General features: G+C 41.3%; 1 long non-coding RNA gene across 1 annotated transcript in view; it reads left to right on the forward strand.

The window, feature by feature from the left end:
• The window catches only part of LOC120395236, a 32,927-nt gene extending 18,880 nt beyond the window's left edge, over positions 1-14,047 (forward strand). Inside the window, exons 3-4 of the long non-coding RNA XR_005592536.1 lie at positions 9,260-9,385; positions 13,543-14,047. This is a non-coding gene — a long non-coding RNA (uncharacterized LOC120395236). The remainder of the gene's footprint in view (positions 1-9,259; positions 9,386-13,542) is intronic.
• Positions 14,048-19,230: the final 5,183 nt, after the last annotated feature.

Below are 19,230 nucleotides of genomic sequence, written 5' to 3' on the forward strand. Positions count from 1 at the left end.
TAACGGAATTCTCCATAGGATGCTGTATTGAATTTAATGATATGACACTGTTACAAGGAAAGTTCATAGAATAAAATGTTATGGAAAAGGAACCATACCACATGTAGAAGCTAGATTAGCCCTTAAGAACCAAACCAATAATATAAAAGCTATCAACAGGATAGATTTGAAATGTATGGTCTGGCGGGGAAGGATGCTTCTTATGACATACTGAGTGACCTCAACTCCTGAAGGACTGTGCACCTTCAAAGACATGGCCCTAAGGGTCTGTAAAGTTAGCTGAAGAACAAAAAACACCCAGCACAAGTAAATATGATTGTCTTTACTTTGGCACTTCTAGATTCTAGAAGCATATTAAAAGACTTCCTTATATTTTTGTGAGGGGGGGAAATTGCTGAGAGGCTGGGGATTGTATGGTAAATTACAGCCAGCAGTGATTTCTTTGTGGCTGGATTACAGAAACATAGTTTATAATGTGGGAAATTGCTGAGAGGCTGGGGATTGTATGGTAAATTACAGCCAGCAGTGATTTCTTTGTGGCTGGATTACAGAAACATAGTTTATAATGGAAATGCAACTTGGCCTGTAACTACATTGATGTTATGAGGCATATTCCTTTTTTCTTCTGGTTTACTTACCTTAGAAAGTTCAGCTCAGATTCTATTTGCAGTTTTCAGTGAAAATGTGCATTTAAAAAATTCTAATTTCATAGCTAGAAGTTTACTGAGACCTTGGAAAGTCATGCACAGTTACCTGTCTGAGGTCATAGAATGGGAGAAGTAGCTCATACTGGATTTAAACCTACAACCTTACTGTCTCCCAGGTTTCTGATTGCAGTCTCTTTGGCTCACAGTGACAACTTTGGCTCCTATGCTTGGATATAAAATATACTTATTAAATCTCTAGATAAGTCACCATAATGATATCTATGTATCTATCTATGTATCTATGTACCTATCTATCTAATTACATACCAAAAAACTACATTGAAAGAACATTTATTCAGGTTGCAAAGTCAAGCATTCAGAAGTTAGGAAATGCCAGATTTAAAGTTGCCTGTGGAACCTTAATTTATCCCCTTTGTGTTTATATATTATGATACAATCTTTAATTCCGTGATCACATACTATTTTTTCCACAGGACCCCCGGCCTCATCCAAAGCATTTGGTGAGCAGTTATTCAATATTTTGTTTTATTCACATTGTTCAGTGTGTGGCCCCAGGCCTTATTTATTGCACACCATTTAAACCTTGCTCTGAAGACACAATTATTAATTTTCTCATGGGTTTTTCTCTGACATTCATCATTATAGAATTTGAGAGTTTCATAAACATTGATTTATTTTCACAACACCTCTATAAGATGAAGAGATATTATTATGCCATTGTACAGATGGGGAACTGAGGTATAGAGAGATTGCAGTGAAAAATATCCATTAATTTGGGTGCCCAATTTGAGAGGCCTAGGAATTTATTTTTCAGAGTACAGGCAACCTTAATTTTAGTATTTCTTAGCTGTTGAGTGCCTGACTTTGCAACCTTAACAATACTATTTTAACATATTTTTGTGTAATTTACTGTTTTAAAAAAGCAAACTGAAAGAACTGAAATGCCATCAGGTGACAACACATCAACACTCATGGGTCATCAGCAGGGTTGGAACCTTTAAATCCACCACACAGACATCTGCCACTTGAGCTAATTAAATAACTGACGGCAATAATAGATTGTTATTCTGTATGTGGACCAGCACTATAATGGGTTGGGACATTTTCCCAATGGGTTTCATAGCTATTTGCTGATAGCAGCGGAATGGCAAGACTCAGGAATCTTAGGTTCCATTCTAGACTCTGGTGTTGCCTCCACTCTAATAGTGAGCACAGACTCTTCTGCCCACTCACCCCAAAGTATGACTCATTGTGCCCCATTCCCTCCAATCTGTTCTGTATTTTCCCCACCCCTGGCTCCTCTTGCCAGTTCCATTCTCCTCACCTAGTCAGTCCCAGTTTCCACTCTGCAGGCTTCTCCTCCCATTCCTAGGTTCCTGACCAGCAAGTCCTAGTTTCATCCTTCTGGACTTTCAACTCATTCCTAGTTGCCCTCCACTTCTAATGCCAGTATCCTTGCCCAGTCCTAGTTTCCCCAGTCCTGAGTCTTCATCCCATCTGTCTCTCTTCCCCGCTTTGGACTTTAGTCACCATCCTTCACCTATGCTCCCAATCCCAATTCTCCCTGGGCTCCTCATGCAATTTCTGTGTCCCCTTCTTCAGTTCCATGTCCCAGTTTTTTTTGCCCAGCCAGCCCCAGTTCTCCCCTTGCACCCCAGCCTCTCAACAGACCTCCCTCCCTTTCTTTACCTGATGGTTCTCAGTCCCAGTCTCCTTACCCAGCCAGCCTCGGTATCACCCCCCAGATCCTCATCCAATCTGTTTACTCCCACCAACTGGCTTGCAGTGCCCCCGCTATTGCCTTCCTCAGCTTCCAGTTCTGATCTCCCTCAACCCAACTGACAGTCCCCCAGTTTCTGCCACCCACTCTCCTCCTACATATACTCCTTGTGCCAATCTACTCCCTTCTCTCTCACCCACAGGTCCAGCTGTTGTCCCCTCTGCATTCAAATCAGGCATCTTCCTGCTTCCTACATCCACTAGGAGGGTCTTTGAGACCACAGGAGAGACAGGCTGCCAGGTACCCAGACCCAGCATGGCCTGCAGCAGCCCAAGCTGCAGTTGCAGGGAAAATCCTGTTCAGTGGCCAGCTAGAGTATCCCAGTATGGCTGGAATCTTTGGGCAATTTAGCTGCTAAAATCTAAGAAGTTTCTACTGAGCATGTGCAAATTGCAATTTTTCAAAGGCTTTTAACTTGGCCAAATTTGAGCAGATTTTCCTGGGAATAGCAAATGTCACATCCCAGACACCAAAGCTACCCACCTGTCAAATATGAAGTCCCTCATCAAAAGCATGGGAGTGCTACATCTTTTGCTAAATGTTTTTAACATGAGCAAAACAATATTTTGTTCCCTAGCCTTATTCTTAGAAACAGCTAAACCTTGTTGCTGACATTTTCCCCCCCAAAATTCTGCCTGAGACAGATACCCTGCACGGAAAGTTTCAGCCCAACAGTTAAAGTTTGACAAAGCTATGAGTATAGGGTGATCAGATGTCCTTGTTTTATAGGAACAGTCCCGATTTTTGGGTCTTTTTCTTATATAGGCTCCTATTACCCCCCACCCCCTGTCCTGATTTTTCACACTTGCTGTCTGATCACCCTATATGAGCAACTAAAAACACGATCTTATAACAGGAAGCATTGGGCAATGTTAATAATAGGTGGTGCTACCAGTCCCTACCATAATAGATCTAGACATATACATGAGTAGATATGTAGGCAGCAAGAGAGAGAGAGAAATTCAATCTTTGTTTGAAAAGCATGTAGGCAGAAACAAATTACCGCTTAGTTGTGTTCATAATAATAGAGTGTCTTGTGGACAAATATAGAAAAAGTCAGAAAGAAGAATGTGATATATTCTATTTTTACAGATTCGAATAAATAGGAGAATGTGGACTATGCCTATGTGTTGCAATATATACAATCAGGGGTCTAATTCGGTAATTCTGTCTGCAGAAAGGGGTAAGGGCCAAACTTTGCAGACATTACACATGCAAAAGTCTCATTAAACTCAGTGGGAGTTTTGTATGAATACGGAATGTAACCATGGGTCCGTCTGTGTTGTCAGACCTCCAGGTGTGCAGAGGAGTAGACGTTAGTCTTACTCCGTATTCTGAATTACCAGGGAAGGCAAGTAATCACTTTATCCAGTGTAGTGGCAGTAGTGTGAGAGTCTTGTTGCTGATGGGAGTGGCAAATCCTCACAGCACGTGATGTGATATAGGAGCAACTCATCCACTCCCCATACCTACTGTTAGTCACTCCTCAGCAGAATGTAGTTGGGGCACACAGTTATGCTACTGAACTGTATAACTCATCATGTAGCTGGTAGCCTTTGTGTCCAGGGATGGTTGGTAACTCTGTGTATTTCATGTAGACATTAACAAGTCCGGTGCCTCTATATCATTGCAGATCCTTTCACACAATACTTTCTCATAGAGGAGATGCCACTAAAGATCTGAGCTAGGATTTGCCAGTCTAATGATATCTGTTTCTCCTAAACCTCCCTCTGACAGGGAGTGTGGCTACCAGGATACCATGAGGCCATGTCATGATTACTTTTTTTTTTTTTACAGTAGTATGACATTTAAAATTGTAACAGAAAACATATGTGTTAGCATCTGTCCTCAGCTCTTATTGTTACAGGTGCTTTCCTGGCTATGCCTGAAGTGTGTTAAATACAGACTAATAGGCAAATACTTTTTTGCACCATATGAGTGCTATTGCTGCCCAGCAATCTAGAGCGGAACTGGTTAGTTGAAATAATCTTTGATTTGGTATTCAATCCTAACAGAGATTCTGCAACAAAATGTGCTGCTGTGAAGTGTCCGCTGCTCTAAATCAGTGCCTGGATTAACCTGTGAAGCCTGCAGTGCCCATTGATACATTGTCTACTAGATAGGGCATATGGAGTAATGGAGCAGGAGGTGGGCTCTTTCCATTTCCAACCCTTGCCCAGCCCTACTTCCCTCCTGCAAGAGCAAGACAACTCACTCCTGAATATGTCTATGTTATGGGAATTCGTGGCCAGATAGGGATTGTGGAGTTGCATTTGTTCCTGGCAAACTACTGAAAGTAATGTGCAGTGGATCATCCCTGGAAATCAGGGTATGTCTTCACTACAGAGTTAGCCCAGGCTCCCCCTTGTGTGTTGCCTCTAACCCTCCTCTCATCCACACACAAAAACTTCTCAACCAAGTTTAATGATGCTCTCAACTCAGCCTAGCTGGACCAGCTGGGGATGAGGGTTAGATCTCAGGTTCTATTTTCATTTGAACAGATAACCCACCCACTTTGCAGGGAAGACAAGGCTAAATCTCTCAAGTGCTAATAGTCTTCCAGTGCCTTGTCTGTCCATCTGGGCACACAGGTGAAACTGTGGCAAGTTCTCCCACAATTCACTGCAGCACAAAGAACCATGGGATGTGCCCTAGTGAGTGCAGAACCAATGAGGACACAGTAACTAGGGAGGACACACCTAAGGAGGTAGTGGAATCTCCATCCTTAGAGATTTTTAAGGCCCGGCTTGACAAAGCCCTGGCTGGGATGATTTAGTTGGTGCTGGTCCTGCTTTGAGCAGGGGATTGGATTAGATGACCTCCTGAAGTCTCTTCCAACCCTATTCTTCTATGATTCTATGATTCTAACTCAGGTCAAGCTTTGCAGTGTGGCTGTTCTCACCAGGACTAGGCTAACCTGTGGTGAAGACACACCATCATTGCCATGTTTTTCACTACCAAATTGGGCCCTACTGTACATTATATTTAAAGGGTAAATTAGTCATTGCACCTTAAATCATGAGTAAGAGAGACACTCAGAAAATTTCCCTGGAATGGCAAATTTGGCATAGTCTGACAATAAATATGCTACATAATCCAAGTCATAAAGCAAATGGTGGATAAAGTGCAATGAGGAGATAATTCCTCTTTGGTGGAAATTAATATTAGGGAGCTGTGCTATAACCTTATCAAAATGTCTAAATGTGGGTGATCAGCTTCTAAATATTACATACAAATTACAGCCTGTCACTTTGTAACCTATCTAGAAGATTAATTACTAGGAGAGGGCAATAAAGTCACAAGGAGAAGGTATTTCATTAGTAAATTATACAGTCCATATGACATAGCTTATCATCATGATAGTAACAAATTCTTGCTGGTAATTATGAATTCACTAGAGCAAATCCTTAATGGGATTTTTTTTAATTGGCATATGAAGTCTTTCGAAAGTAGTTTTATAGATAAAGCTATGGGCCCAATCTGGATCCACTGAAGTCAAAGGCAAAACTCGCATTCACTTAGATAGAACAGGATCAGTCCCTTTGGCTAAGGCTTTTCTTTCCCTATCAACTTTGGTCTTGCTCCTCAAAGGCATTTAGGCACCCAGCTCCTATGGCGCCTTTGAAATTACTTCTTACTGCTCTGAAAGTAACAAGCTGTATTCTTGAAAGTAGTTGTTGGGGTTAGTCCCTAAATCAGTTCACGGATGACACTGAGCTGGGGGAAGAGGTAGATATGGTGGAGGGTAGGGATAGGGTCCAGAGTGACCTAGACAAATTGGAGGATTGGGCCAAAAGAAATATGACAAGGTTCAACAAGGACAAGTGCAGAGTCCTGCACTTAGGAAGGTAGAATCCCATGCACTGCTACAGACCGGAGACCGACTGGCTAAGCAGCAATTCAGCAGAAAAGGACCTGGGGATTACAGTGAATGAGAAGCTGGATATGAGTCAGCAGTGTGCCCTTGTTGCCAAGAAGGCTAACGGCATATTGGGCTGCATTAATAGGAGCATTGCCAGCAGATTGAGGGAAGTGATTATTCCCCTCTATTCAGCACAGGTGAGGCCACATCTGGAGCATTGCATCCAGTTATGAGCCCCCCCATTACAGAAAGGATGTGGACGAATTGGAAAGAATCCAACAGAGGCCAACAAAAACGATCAGGGAGCTGGGCACATGACTTATGAGGAGAGGCTGAGGGAACTGGGCTTGTTTAGTCTGCAGAAGAGAAGAGTGAGGGGGGATTTGACAGCATCCTTCAACTACCTGAAGGTGGGGTTCCAAAGAGGATGGAGCTCAGCTGTTCTCAGTGGTGGCAGATGACAGAACAAGGAGCAATGGTCTCAAGTTGCAGTGAGGGAGGTCTAGGTTGGCTATTACGAAACACTATTTCACTAGGAGGGTGGTGAAGCACTGGAATGGGTTACCTAGGGAGGTGGTGGAATCTCCATCCTTAGAGGTTTTTAAGGCCCAGCTTGACAAAGCCCTGGCTGGGATGATTTAGTTGGGGTTGGTTGTTTTGAGCAGGGGGTTGGACTAGATGACCTCCTGAGGTCTCTTCAAACCCTAATCTTCTAATCTTTTTTTTTTTTTTTTTTTGGCAGTCAGTTCACTACTTCCTTCACATAATTTAGAAATTTCTCAAAAGAGGTACGCATTTAGTTTCAAATTTAGATGCAGTCTTACAGATCTCATCTATTGCTGATTGAAGTCAATGGGAGTTTTTTCTTTAGTTTGAATGAGAGTTAGGGCCTTAACACTGCCCTGACATAGTAGACTGGTCTGTCCAGTTTGGGCAGTGGAAAATTATATTTTGGTAGTGTAGCAATATAGGTTTCCATTAATCATCTTTAACAAATTATTAAACATTCCAGAGCAATAAATAGCTAGTGCCACTTACCAAGTATGTTTCAAATACATCTTTGATTATCTGTAATATCTTTTGCTCTTTGCCACTTGATCTTATTTTTTCCTTTATGCCAGTTACCATTGTGTTTCCATATTCGACTGCCCATAAAACATAATTGTATTATTTGTTTGCTGAAACTTGAGGTTGCTAGTATTCTAATCCTCTCAGCTAAATTGCCTTAGTTATTACTATTCTTACTTATTTCAGAGTAGCAGCCGTGTTAGTCTGTATCCACAAAAAGAACGGGAGTACTTGTGGCACCTTAGAGACTAACAAATTTATTTCAGCATAAGCTTTCATGGGCTACAGCTCACTTCTTCTTACTTAGTTGACTTCTGTCAGTTATTTATTTCAAGCAAGTCTTCCTAATCTAATCAATTTCCACACATTTTTCTTCTGTACTTAGGCTTGGAAGTAGAGAAAGCCGTTCTCTTTTCCTGTCACTGAGAGACCTCCATCTGTAACAAGAAAGTTTACTTTCTGCAGATATAAACCCTTTTTTTCAAAAAAGCCTTTTACCTTTTCAAAAATAATTTCTCCTGTGGTGTAGGTTTCTACTGGTATTAAGCACAAAAATTCTTCCTTGAAAATTTCACCGTCATAAAATCTAACAAACAGCGTGTCACTTAAATCGCTTGATTCCTCCATGGAAAGAGACATGTATTTGGTGTTTTTTAAATCGCAAAGAAGTGCTGACAAACGATCTTCATAAATTACCTCCAATCTTCACACTGCGGTGGAATCAGACAGAGGAACTTTCATACATGTTCACAAGGTCATCTTTTTTTTTATCTCCGGCAAAAACGCTCCTCCAGCATTTCCAACGTGTACTCCTTCACAAGCGCGGCATCCAGGAAAGGCTTTTTCTTTTTAGCTAGTACCAACATTAGCCAAAGAGATGCAGTTGTTGCTTTTTCCTGTACAGTCGCTGATGGTGTGAGAATGACATTTTAAGTGTGCTATAAAGACTTCAGATTTTCAATTCGGTCCCCTATTGCTACGCTGTGGGGAGGGTAGGCCGCATTGAAGTTACTGTGCTTTGATTCAATGTGGTGCCTCGCATTGACGACCTTACAGACGATTAAACTTGACATATTAAACCCAAAGTTTTTGCATTTAAATGAGGTATCATAATAAAAAAAATCCACTATTCAGTTTGGGTTAAAAGCTGGGTTTTCATTGTCAACTTTCTGATGTTTACTCGCAGTTGCATTAATTTTTGGCTCCGTTTCCATCACGAATGAAAAAATGGGTGGCATCCAAGCTCAATCATAGCTGATGCTACTGCAAGAACTTAAGATCCAGTAAGCAGTGCTTAATTTGTGCCTGGGCTTGTGGGGGCTGAGCCAGGCACCTGTATGCTTGGCAGTTCTTAGCTCTGGCACCTTTGGGCTCCCAGCCAGTTGCCGCTTTCCAGCCACCCAGTTCTGAAGGCAATGGGATGCCAGCAGCAGCACAGAAGGAAGGGTGGTAATACACCATACCATGCAATAAATGGGGCTGCGTGATTTCTTTTCTTTTCTTTTCTTGATAATCAGTGTGGGGGATCAGGAGTACAGTTTGCAACTGGTTGGTAATTCTAAACTTTAGTGTTAGCCACCAGTCTTTGGGAGAATCTGCTTTCCTTTTTGCAGCCTGCCCCGATCTTGGCATTTTCAGTGAGGACTATCACAGGCACACCAGGTCACAGTTCCTGCATCCCCTCTACATGGGTATTTGATCAGCCCCACTTTCAGTCTCAAATGCACAGCGGAAATGTCCAGAGGCCTATTAGGCCTTCCTTCCTTCCCTGAATAGAGAGAGAGTGAAAAAGATGTCTAGAGCCCATAAAGCAGCTGGCAATGAAAAGATTAACCTCTCCTTGACCAGAATGTCTAACACAGATCTCTGCACTTGTTACAGGGATTGCAAAGGAACCTAAACCTGATGGGAATGTGACTGAGCTCCACTGCTGTGAATTACTCTGTCAAAAAAGGCTATAAGTGGAGTGAATCTTTTCTTCTCATTCTCGCTGGGCTTTGGATTAATGTGAGAGCTGGATTTTGCTGGGGGATCAGGGAAGTGTTGGGTTGTGAGAAACCTTTTGGACCTAATTATTTGAGCTCTTGATGCCGGATGTTTGTTTGCCTTCATTTAGCTGATCCCTTATTTTGCTTGGTTATTTCTCATTCTGTCAGCTCTTTGCTGACCTGGTGGGCAAACACCTGCCATCCTGAACCTTTGCCCAAAATTCAAGTCATTTGTGTGGCTTGATAAATTCAGTTAACTTGTTTGTTGTTAATAAACTTGTATTATTAGAAGCTCTAGAAATCCAACAATATGGGTTAGGTACTTAAAGAGGCATATAACAAACCATATTGTGAAAGGACCGGAGCCTGTTTAGTTACAGGATACTAACCTATTGAAATGGATATGTTATAAAGATATGCAGTAATAATATTACTCTCTTACCTTTTTTGGAAGTAAAGTAAGAAAAAATAACCAGAAAATTAGGTACAGTCTGTATGCTGAGGAGCTCTGTTTTTACTAGATCTAGCAAAAATCACAATGCCTGGGCACTAAGGCAAAATAGACACACTCTTGTACAAATACAAGAGTGTGTATGCTGAATAATTTGAAGTGCATTGCTGTTTTAAATATATGAGCTGATGCATCACTGAAATTGATGTGGGAATCGACAGTTCAAGTAAGCCTAGCCCACTACCCTGTAAAAACATCCCTGTGTATTCTGTTCTATATAGATTTGTATACATTGTAGTATCTGAGCAGATCCATGCTGTTTGAGAAACCTTCCTGGATGTGCATGATCTTTATGGCAAGGTAGGACAATCATTCTTCTCAGTGCTTCCTGCCCAGTTCTAGTGCAGGTTGTGATGTCATCTATCTTGACATCTAGGCAAAAATCAGGTCCAGGGTGTGACTGGCTATGTGGGTTGGACCACAGAGGACCAGTGAAAATTCTAGGGACACAAGTGAGGAGGTGAGTTTTTGGGCTTTTGCATCTCTGGCCTTCTCAATATGCATGTCGAAAACTCCCAGGCTCACAAGCCTGAGGTATTTCACCACCATTGCTGAAAAGGTATCAGTGAGCTCCCTTATGAATCCTTTAATCTTTGGTGGTCTATACATGAAAATAAAATCTCTGTTGACTTTCTCTGGTTTCTATATGAGGGGAGCTAATTGGGACACCTTCACCTATGGTGACACCTATGGTAACACCTCCACCTAATTGGGACATCTTCACCTAGAATGCTATGTGTTACAATAGATGCAGCAGAAATAAAAAAGGGATTCAGAGATGGGCAATGAAAATAAATAAAGGCAAAAATACCTTCATATGAAGAGTGACTGGAAAGATGAAGACTGTTTAGAGAGGAAACTAGAAGTACATGAGAGGGATTAAACAAAATAGTGAATGGTGTAGACAAGGTTAAGAAGGCATTCCTGTATACTGGCATTTCATACAAGAAAAAAAGAGACATTCAGTAAAATTAAAAAAGAAAAAAATTAAAATGGATTAAAAATATTGTTTTTAAAGCATGCATCATTAACCCCTGTAACTCATTTCCACAAGTTCTCAATGAAGTCAGTCTTTAGTAGGATCCAAATGAGGATTAGACATTTAGAAGTAAATAGGATGACATTCAATAAGGACAAATGCAAAGTACTCCACGTAGGTAGGAACAATCAGTTGCACACATACAAAATGGGAAATGACTGCCTAGGAAGGAGTACTGCAGAAAGGGATCTGGGGGTCACTGTGGATCACAAGCTAAATATGAGTCAACAGTGCAACACTGTTGCAAAAAAAAGCATAACAATCATTCTGGGATGTATTAGCAGGAAGATTGTAAGCAAGACACTAGAAGTAATTTTTGCACTCTACTCTGCGCTGATTAGGCCTCAGCTGGAATTATTGTGTTCAGTTCTGGGTGCCACATTTCAGGAAAGATGTGGACAAATTAGAGAAAGTCCAGAGAAAAGCAACAAAAATGATTAAAGGTCTAGAAAACATGACCTATGAGGGATGATTGAAATAATTGAGTTTGTTTAGTTTGGAGAAGAGAAGACTGAGAGGGGACGTGATGACAGTTTTCAAGTAGATAAAAGATTGTTACAAGGAGGAGGGAGAAAAATTGTTCTCCTTAACCTCTGAGGATAGGACAAGAAGCAATGGGCTTAAATTGCAGCAAGGGTGGTTTAGGTTGGACATTAGGAAAAACTTCCTAACTGTCAGAGTGGTTAAGCATTGGAATAAATTGCCCAGAGAGGTGGTGGAATCTCCATCATTGGGGATTTTTAAGAGCAGGTTGGATGAACACCTGTCAGGGATGTTCTAGATAATGCTTAGTCCTGCCTTGAGTGCAGGTGACTGGACTAGATGACCTCTCGCGGTCCCTTCCAGTTCTGTGATTCTATGATTTACATGAATAAGAAAAGTAACCACAGTTACATTAGTTAGGATAAATACATATTTTAGAAGGGATACAATATCTTCTGCTTCAGAATATAAGCCAATCATTAATTTATGGTGGTTAGGGAGACTCTCTCCTTGTAGGCAGATTATGCAATAGTTATCTACTATAGGGTTTCCTCACAGCCTTCTCCGAAGTGCCTAGCCACTGTAAAAGACAAGATACTGGATGATACAGACCACAGGTCTGATCTTGTATAGCAATTCCTATGTTAGCACACTAACCTTGCAGCTCTGTAGAATCAAGTTCATACTTTTACTTAAGTCATACAAGACAATTGGTTGATTAATAGTCATTCTGGACTACTATTATAGTACCCTTCCAAAAAGCTACATGACTGAGCGTGATTAACATTACACATTTGTCATGTACTTGTGTAGTTTGTTGATTATAAAAATAAAAAATTATTTAAAAAACTAAGAGAGATTCCGAACTGGCAGGGCAGAATTGAAATGCACTTGAAGGAGTTTGGTGGCAGCAAGCATGCTGTCTGCTGGCATTACTACTACCCCAGCGTGCTCAGCATTTGAATTCACTCAAAATGTGATTTTAACTATATATTTTCTTCCTGGGATCAAAACAATGATGTGAGATGGGTTTGCAAAATGATGGGTTGGGGGAGAAATGAAGAGTTAACAATGTCGACATTTAAATTATCAGTGGCCATCTGAGTTAACACTTCACTATGATAAATGGGGAAGTAGAAACCTCTCAGATCTGTTGTGAATGGAATATGTGCTTGCAAATGGACATTTGAAGAGCTAAAGATGATAGTCAATGACTTGGAGTTGTTAGGAAGATAATATTCTATTCTTGAGTGTGAACCCACAAAGAACAGGTTTTACAACTAGCCAACAACTAAGGACACTTCAAAACAGTTACTTAAGCAGAATGCTTTTTGTCCAAATTCCCCTGCATTCTAGACTCATATTTATTTATTATATGAAAAATGAGATGTTAGATTGTGTAGTTTATGGTAACTCAAAAAAGGATTTGTTTTTCTCTCTAAGGTTTTCTTACTGTAAATATATTACTTACCAGAAGTATGGGCCTCAGTAATGCATCCAGTTACCAACCATGTAATAAGTATTTTATAAATAACCATTCCAATTTTCCTTTCTTATGGTCTAGGTTTTATATCTTACACAGGTATTAGTCAGTATTAATTATTTTGATTTCACTTGCAAGCTAGTGTGAGATCAGAATGAGACCCTAAGCTAATAAATTTCAACTGATAGCAGTCGGGTATCTAAATTAATTTTTCCATAAAATTATTACTTTCAATATTTTACAGAGGGATTTGGGTATGTTATTAATGTTCAATATAATTTATATTTTCACATGTTTTATTGAAAATTTACCCCTAAATGTCTGTTCATGAAATGAAGTGACAAGAACCAATATTCATTATCACGTAATTACATCAGATATACTTGTAGTCTGTTCATTTATACATTTCTAAACCATATTTAATCTGTCATTTATTTTCTGCTTAGATAATACATTTAATGTGTAGGATGTCTGCATGTTGTTGAAGAGTTCCTTACTGCTTCAAAATAAAATAAATATACAAAATTTGTTGTAAAATATTTGTAATACATCCAATATCTTAACTGCAATCATTTGATTTATTATATCACCATGTAACCCTGGTAAGTAATTTGACAAGTTTTAATTCCAGACTAAAATTCAAACTTTCTTTTTCAATAGGGAGTGAGACTTCAATTTCTGATTAGTGACCTTAATAACATTTCCTACGTGTTCTTCAAACATCTGAGATGGATTGACCTATACTCCTAAATACGCTGTAAATTCTGCTCGTCATGGCTCATAAGCTGAGGAGACTACAGCAACAAGGAGTCTCGAAGCTGTTAGGAGGCTAGAAAATATATCTTTATAACTGCTGGGAGAGAGAACAACAGCACCACAGTTTGTCTCTTTATTCTATACATTTGTAATCAACAAGAACTGTAGTCCAAACAGTGATATTAATATGTCAGAATAAAAGAATGTCTAATGAATCTAGCAAACACCCAAGAGAATAGCAATGTTACAATTTGGCTTAGTATCCCTCTGTACAGACACCCCCAGACTGTTGTGAATGGACCCAGTCACAGGGTTCCACATTCAGCTTCCAATTCAGCTGAGTCTGGGTATAGTTTAATCCAGACATCCTAGGCCCTGAAACCAAAGCCTCAGATTTCCTGAGCCCAAGTCACTTACACACACTTCCCCAGAGCTCCACTCAGGCTGTGGGAACCCTGGGTTTCCAGTTTAACTCCTTTGGGAACAATGTGGAGGAAAGCAAGGAAGTAACACAGGCTTAGCAAAGGAATTTCTTGATTACAGTGACTGTACTCTTGGAAGTACTCAGGAATTACAAACTTTTGTAAAACACCAAGGAGCCATGAAATGTTCTCACCCCTCCTGTAAGTCCAAGATTTGTCAGCATTCCAAGCTAGGCAGAGTCCCTCATGTCCCTTCTGTCCTGAAAGACCTCTTTACATGTGGCGATGGTTGATCCCTCTGCTCAAAGTAGGACCCCACTCTTAAAAACAGTTTCCTTCCTTGCCATGGGCTCAATTGGAAAACTCCAGTCCCCTTCCGCCATGGACCACCATAGAAAAGCCATTATTACAGTGGATGGTCCAATAACTGAGAGAGAATCAAATCCAATGGTTCCAGCTTGCCATCTTGATGGGTTTTCAGTGATAGTCTCTCAGTGAGATGTCAGGTTGTCAGGACTGCAATCCAATAGCTTGCTTTGGGCAAATTGAGATGTGTTCAACACATAATATAAAAAGTAGTTCATAATTTGATACAAACCTATCCCACTCTGTCACTATCAGCACCATAGCATTCTGTATGGTGCTAAAGTCATGGCCAATCCAGTTAAGAAAACATGTGTGCCAGACAGGATTCTGATTGTATACAGTCTGCATTCTTGTTTCTTCTTCGAGAGATGTCCCGGTGGGTGCTCTGCTCCAGGCGATAGTGCGTCCCTGTGCCTTTTCTCAGAGAGTTTTGCAGCAGTGCTCCTATGGGTTGCGCATGTGCGGTGCCTGCTTCATCTCGCGTGTGCGCAACCCGGACTCCTCAGTTCCTTCTCAACCATCCCCAGCCTGAGACAGAGCTCAGCAGTCCCATTGAACACCTTTGTTTCAAATAGATAAGTTTAGATAAATTAGTGAGTTAGGATAGTTTAGACAAATTAAGTTTCAGATATTAGAGTTATGTCCCCTAAAAAGAAGTTTTATTTTTCCATCCCTTAGTACAGTTGGTATTAGGTTAAGAAAATGCCTTGTTCACCAGGATTGAAAAGATTCACGATGTGCAGAGAGGCAATGCCTGTGTCAGATGGACACACTCAATGTGTCTGTTGCCTGGGGGAAGCTCACATTCCTCAGAAATGTGCCCACTTTAACATGTGGCATGAAGGGATAAAGACCTGAGACTTAAACTCATCTTGATGGAGAAGTCCTTAAAACCAGCCTCTGACCCGGGGCAGGAATCCTCTTCCCAGCATAGGTCACTGGTCTTCTCACTGCCAAGGTCCCCAAAGGCCAACCCCCTCCCCCACAAAAAATGGCGATAGAGAGCAGACATTAAAAAAACAGTCGCCGAAAAATTGTTCTGATCGGTGCCGGCTGCACTGTGGCTCAGCACCTAAGCTACTCTGGGCACCTCTGGCACTGTCTGTGCGGTGGCCAACACTGAAAACTAGTGCTCTGGTGTCGAGGTTAAGGGCTCTAAGCTGCCAACCTCCACCATGGCACTGTTGGCAGCACCAAAGGAGACAGCACTGGCAACTGGACCAGTCTCCATGCAGAAGCCCAATGCTGCTAGTTCAATAGTGCCAACACAAACTGCTCCGGCACCAGCTCAGCACAATGCACCCTTGGTGCAATCGTCACCTGGCCCTCCGGCTCCAAGGCGCTCGGCCCCATGCCATTTTCTGCACCACAAGGATTTGTTGGGCTTCTCAACTCTGGAGTCCCCTCTCTTAGGCACAGATGTCTCACCAGGGCCAGTGGTACCATGCCAACATTTATCTCCAATGGTTCTTGAACGATGAAGATGATGAGGTTGAAGGGATATTCTCCTCTCACCATTCCTCCCCAAGCAGGACACCTATTGCTACCGGACCCATATGACCATGACCCTCATACACTCAGGACATACCACCATGGTATGGCCACCCATGGATGGCACCATCCATGCTCTATCCTGGTCACTGGCCATATTGAACGACCTGGGGGGGGGTCTTAGAAAAGACACCACAGCAGGTGCCACAGCCCACGTAGGGAAGACACTAGATCCCCACCGCTACCTTCTGAGACTGTAATGACCGAGACAGGGGATGAACCCATTGCAGAGCAGGAAGAGGACACTGCTCCTGACACCTCGCCAACCAACAACAATTCATCTTCCTCACTGGACAAGGCTATTATGCCTCCACCACCAACCACAGCAGATAACTTTACCGACTTCCAAGACTCATTCAAAAGAGTGGCCAATGAGCACAACATTGCTCTGGAAGAATTGCCGGAAACACAACATGAGCTAACGGATATCTTACAGACATCTCCCTCCTCCAAGATAGCATTTCCAATCCACTATTTTTCAACACAAAAGAAAAATGGGGAATGAGGACCTATCCTCAGTCTCAGGCGACTGAACAAGTTTGTGAGAAAGCAGTGGTTCAAGATGGTCAGCTTGATAACAATAATACCAGAGCTGGATCAGGGGGCTGGTTTTCAGCCCTTGACCTGCAGGATACTTATTTTCATGTTACAATACACTCTGCCCACAGGCATTTTCTGAGATTTACTTTGGACACAGACCACTATCAATATAAAGTTTTACCTTTTGGCCTGTCAACAGCACCTCACGTATTCTCAAAAATCCCTGTGGTAGTAATGATGCACCTGAGAAAACAAGGAATAATAATATTTCCTTACCTGGATGAATGTCTCTTGAAGTCACATACTCAATCAGAACCATTTGCTCTACCCAAACGACAATAGAAGAAATCAACAATAGAACTAGCTTAACAGTTAGAATTTATTGGCACTTACCTCAACTCGGTAGCAGTGAAGGCGTCACTTCCTCGAGACAGATTCGAGATGATAGACACTCATATCCACAGTTCAGAACAGCCCATAGGTCAGAGTCCAGACCACCTGACAACATACACATTTGTGGTCAAACATACACGCTTGCACATGCATTGACTGCAAGGCTAGCTAGCAACCATCTACAGACCAAACAAACACAGGTTAAACATATGGTTAACAATACCTCCCAAGGTCAAGGACCCATTAACCTGGTGGACTCAATCTGTGCTCAGGGATCCTGTTCACAAAAGATCCTGCATCACAGATGATCACAATGGATGCCTCCCTTATTGTGCAGGGAGAGCACATGCAACATCACACAGTTCAGGCATTATGGTCCACAGCCGAGACAAGGCTATACATAAACCTGCTAGAACTTCGTGCTGTCCGCAATGCCTGACTCCACTTCCTATCGTTCATAAGAAACAAAAACATAAGAGTAATGATTGACAACATCGCTTGCATGTGTTACATAAACAGGCAAGGGGGAGCCTGATCACACTCGCTATGTACTGAGGTTATGAGATTCTGGAATTGGTGCATCCAACACAATAGCCATATCTCAGCTTCCTACCTACCTGGATGCCAGAACGCCATGGCAGATGAACTCAGCAGACATTTTCCCCATGGCCACGAATGGGAATTAAAAGACATGATACTGGAATGCATATTCTGAAAATGGGGCCACACATAAATAGATCTATTCACGACTGCCCGCAACACCAAGTGTTCAAAATTCTGCTCCAGAACATGTCTGGGGAAGCAATCAATGAGGGACGCATTCCTGACCAGGTGGAACACAGACCTCCTCTATGTGTTCCCATCAATACAATTACTACCCAAAGCAATACAGAAAATAAGGACCGACAAAGCCAAAGTCATCCTAATAGCCCCCACATTGCCAAGATAAGCATGGTATCTGTACATAACATGGATGTCAGCATGTGCCCCAACCACTCTCCCTCTCTGGAAGGGCCTGTTAACACAAGAGAGCCAAATGCAACATCTGAACATAAAGCAGCTACATCTGAAGGCATGGCTCCTCTATGGTTCTCTAATGATGAACTAAATTGCTCTGAACAGGTCCAGAGGGTGCTACTCCACAGTAGAAAACATGCTACACATAGTACCTACCTACATAAGTGGAAGAGATTTACCGCATGGTGCACCACCAGACAAACCAATGCAACATCTACACTTCTTTCATTGATATTAGACTACCTCCAGGAATTAAAACAATCTGTCCTCTCCATCAGCTCAATAAAGGTTCTTTGAGATGTGTGTCCCTGTGGGTGCTCCACTACCCTTCGTTCTCCCTTCTATTTTGGAGTTTAAAGCAGACTCTGCAGTAGGAAAGGAACTATGGAGTTCTGGTCACATGCACGGTAGATAAAGTGCCAACAGCACATGAGGCAGGCACTGCATGTACACAACCTGTATGGGCACGGCTGCAAAACTCTCTGAGAAAAGCACAGGAATGCTCCATCACCTGGATACACAGGGAGACACATCTCGAAGAATCTCACAAGGTGACTACCCTTCTCTTACTATAATATGAACATAGTGGAGTCTAAAAGTGGAGAGGAGAGATATGGAAAGTACTATTGGAGCTACAAAATCAGGGGCAACCATGATAGTTTCAACATTATCTTTGCTCCAGGTAAAGTTTATGGATATTGGCCACTCAAGACATGCAGGGAGGAAAGAAAAAAGGGATGAGTCTTAGGTTGTATTAGTCCTTTTAAATAACATGTAGGAGAAGGCTTAACATGCACTGAATTATCAGTTACTTCATGAATTATATAGTACTATTAGTATATACACCATTTCCCAAGGTTATTTTACTAACAGGCACATTAAGCAATAAGTGAAGATGTGATAAATAGTAGGGCAGTCAAGCGATTAAAAAAATTAATTGTGATTAATCTCTCTGTTAAACAATAATAGAATACCATTTATTTAAATATTTTTGGATGTTTTCTACATTTTCAAATATATTGATTTCAATGACAACACAGAATACAAAGTGTAGAATGCTCTATATATTTATATTATATATAATATAATAATAATAAATATATGCACTTTATATTTATTTTGGATTACAAGTATTTGCACTGTAAAAAACCCCAAAAGAAATAGTAATTTTCAGTTCACCTAGTACAAGTACTGTAGTGCAATCTGTTTATCATGAAAGTTGAACTTACAAATGTATAATTATGTAAAAAACAAACCTGCATTCAAAAATAAAACAATGTAAAATTTTAGAGGATGCAAGTCC

The sequence above is a fragment of the Mauremys reevesii genome, linkage group 1 (genome assembly GCF_016161935.1).
Source record: "Mauremys reevesii isolate NIE-2019 linkage group 1, ASM1616193v1, whole genome shotgun sequence".
NCBI classification, from domain to species: Eukaryota; Metazoa; Chordata; order Testudines; family Geoemydidae; genus Mauremys; species Mauremys reevesii.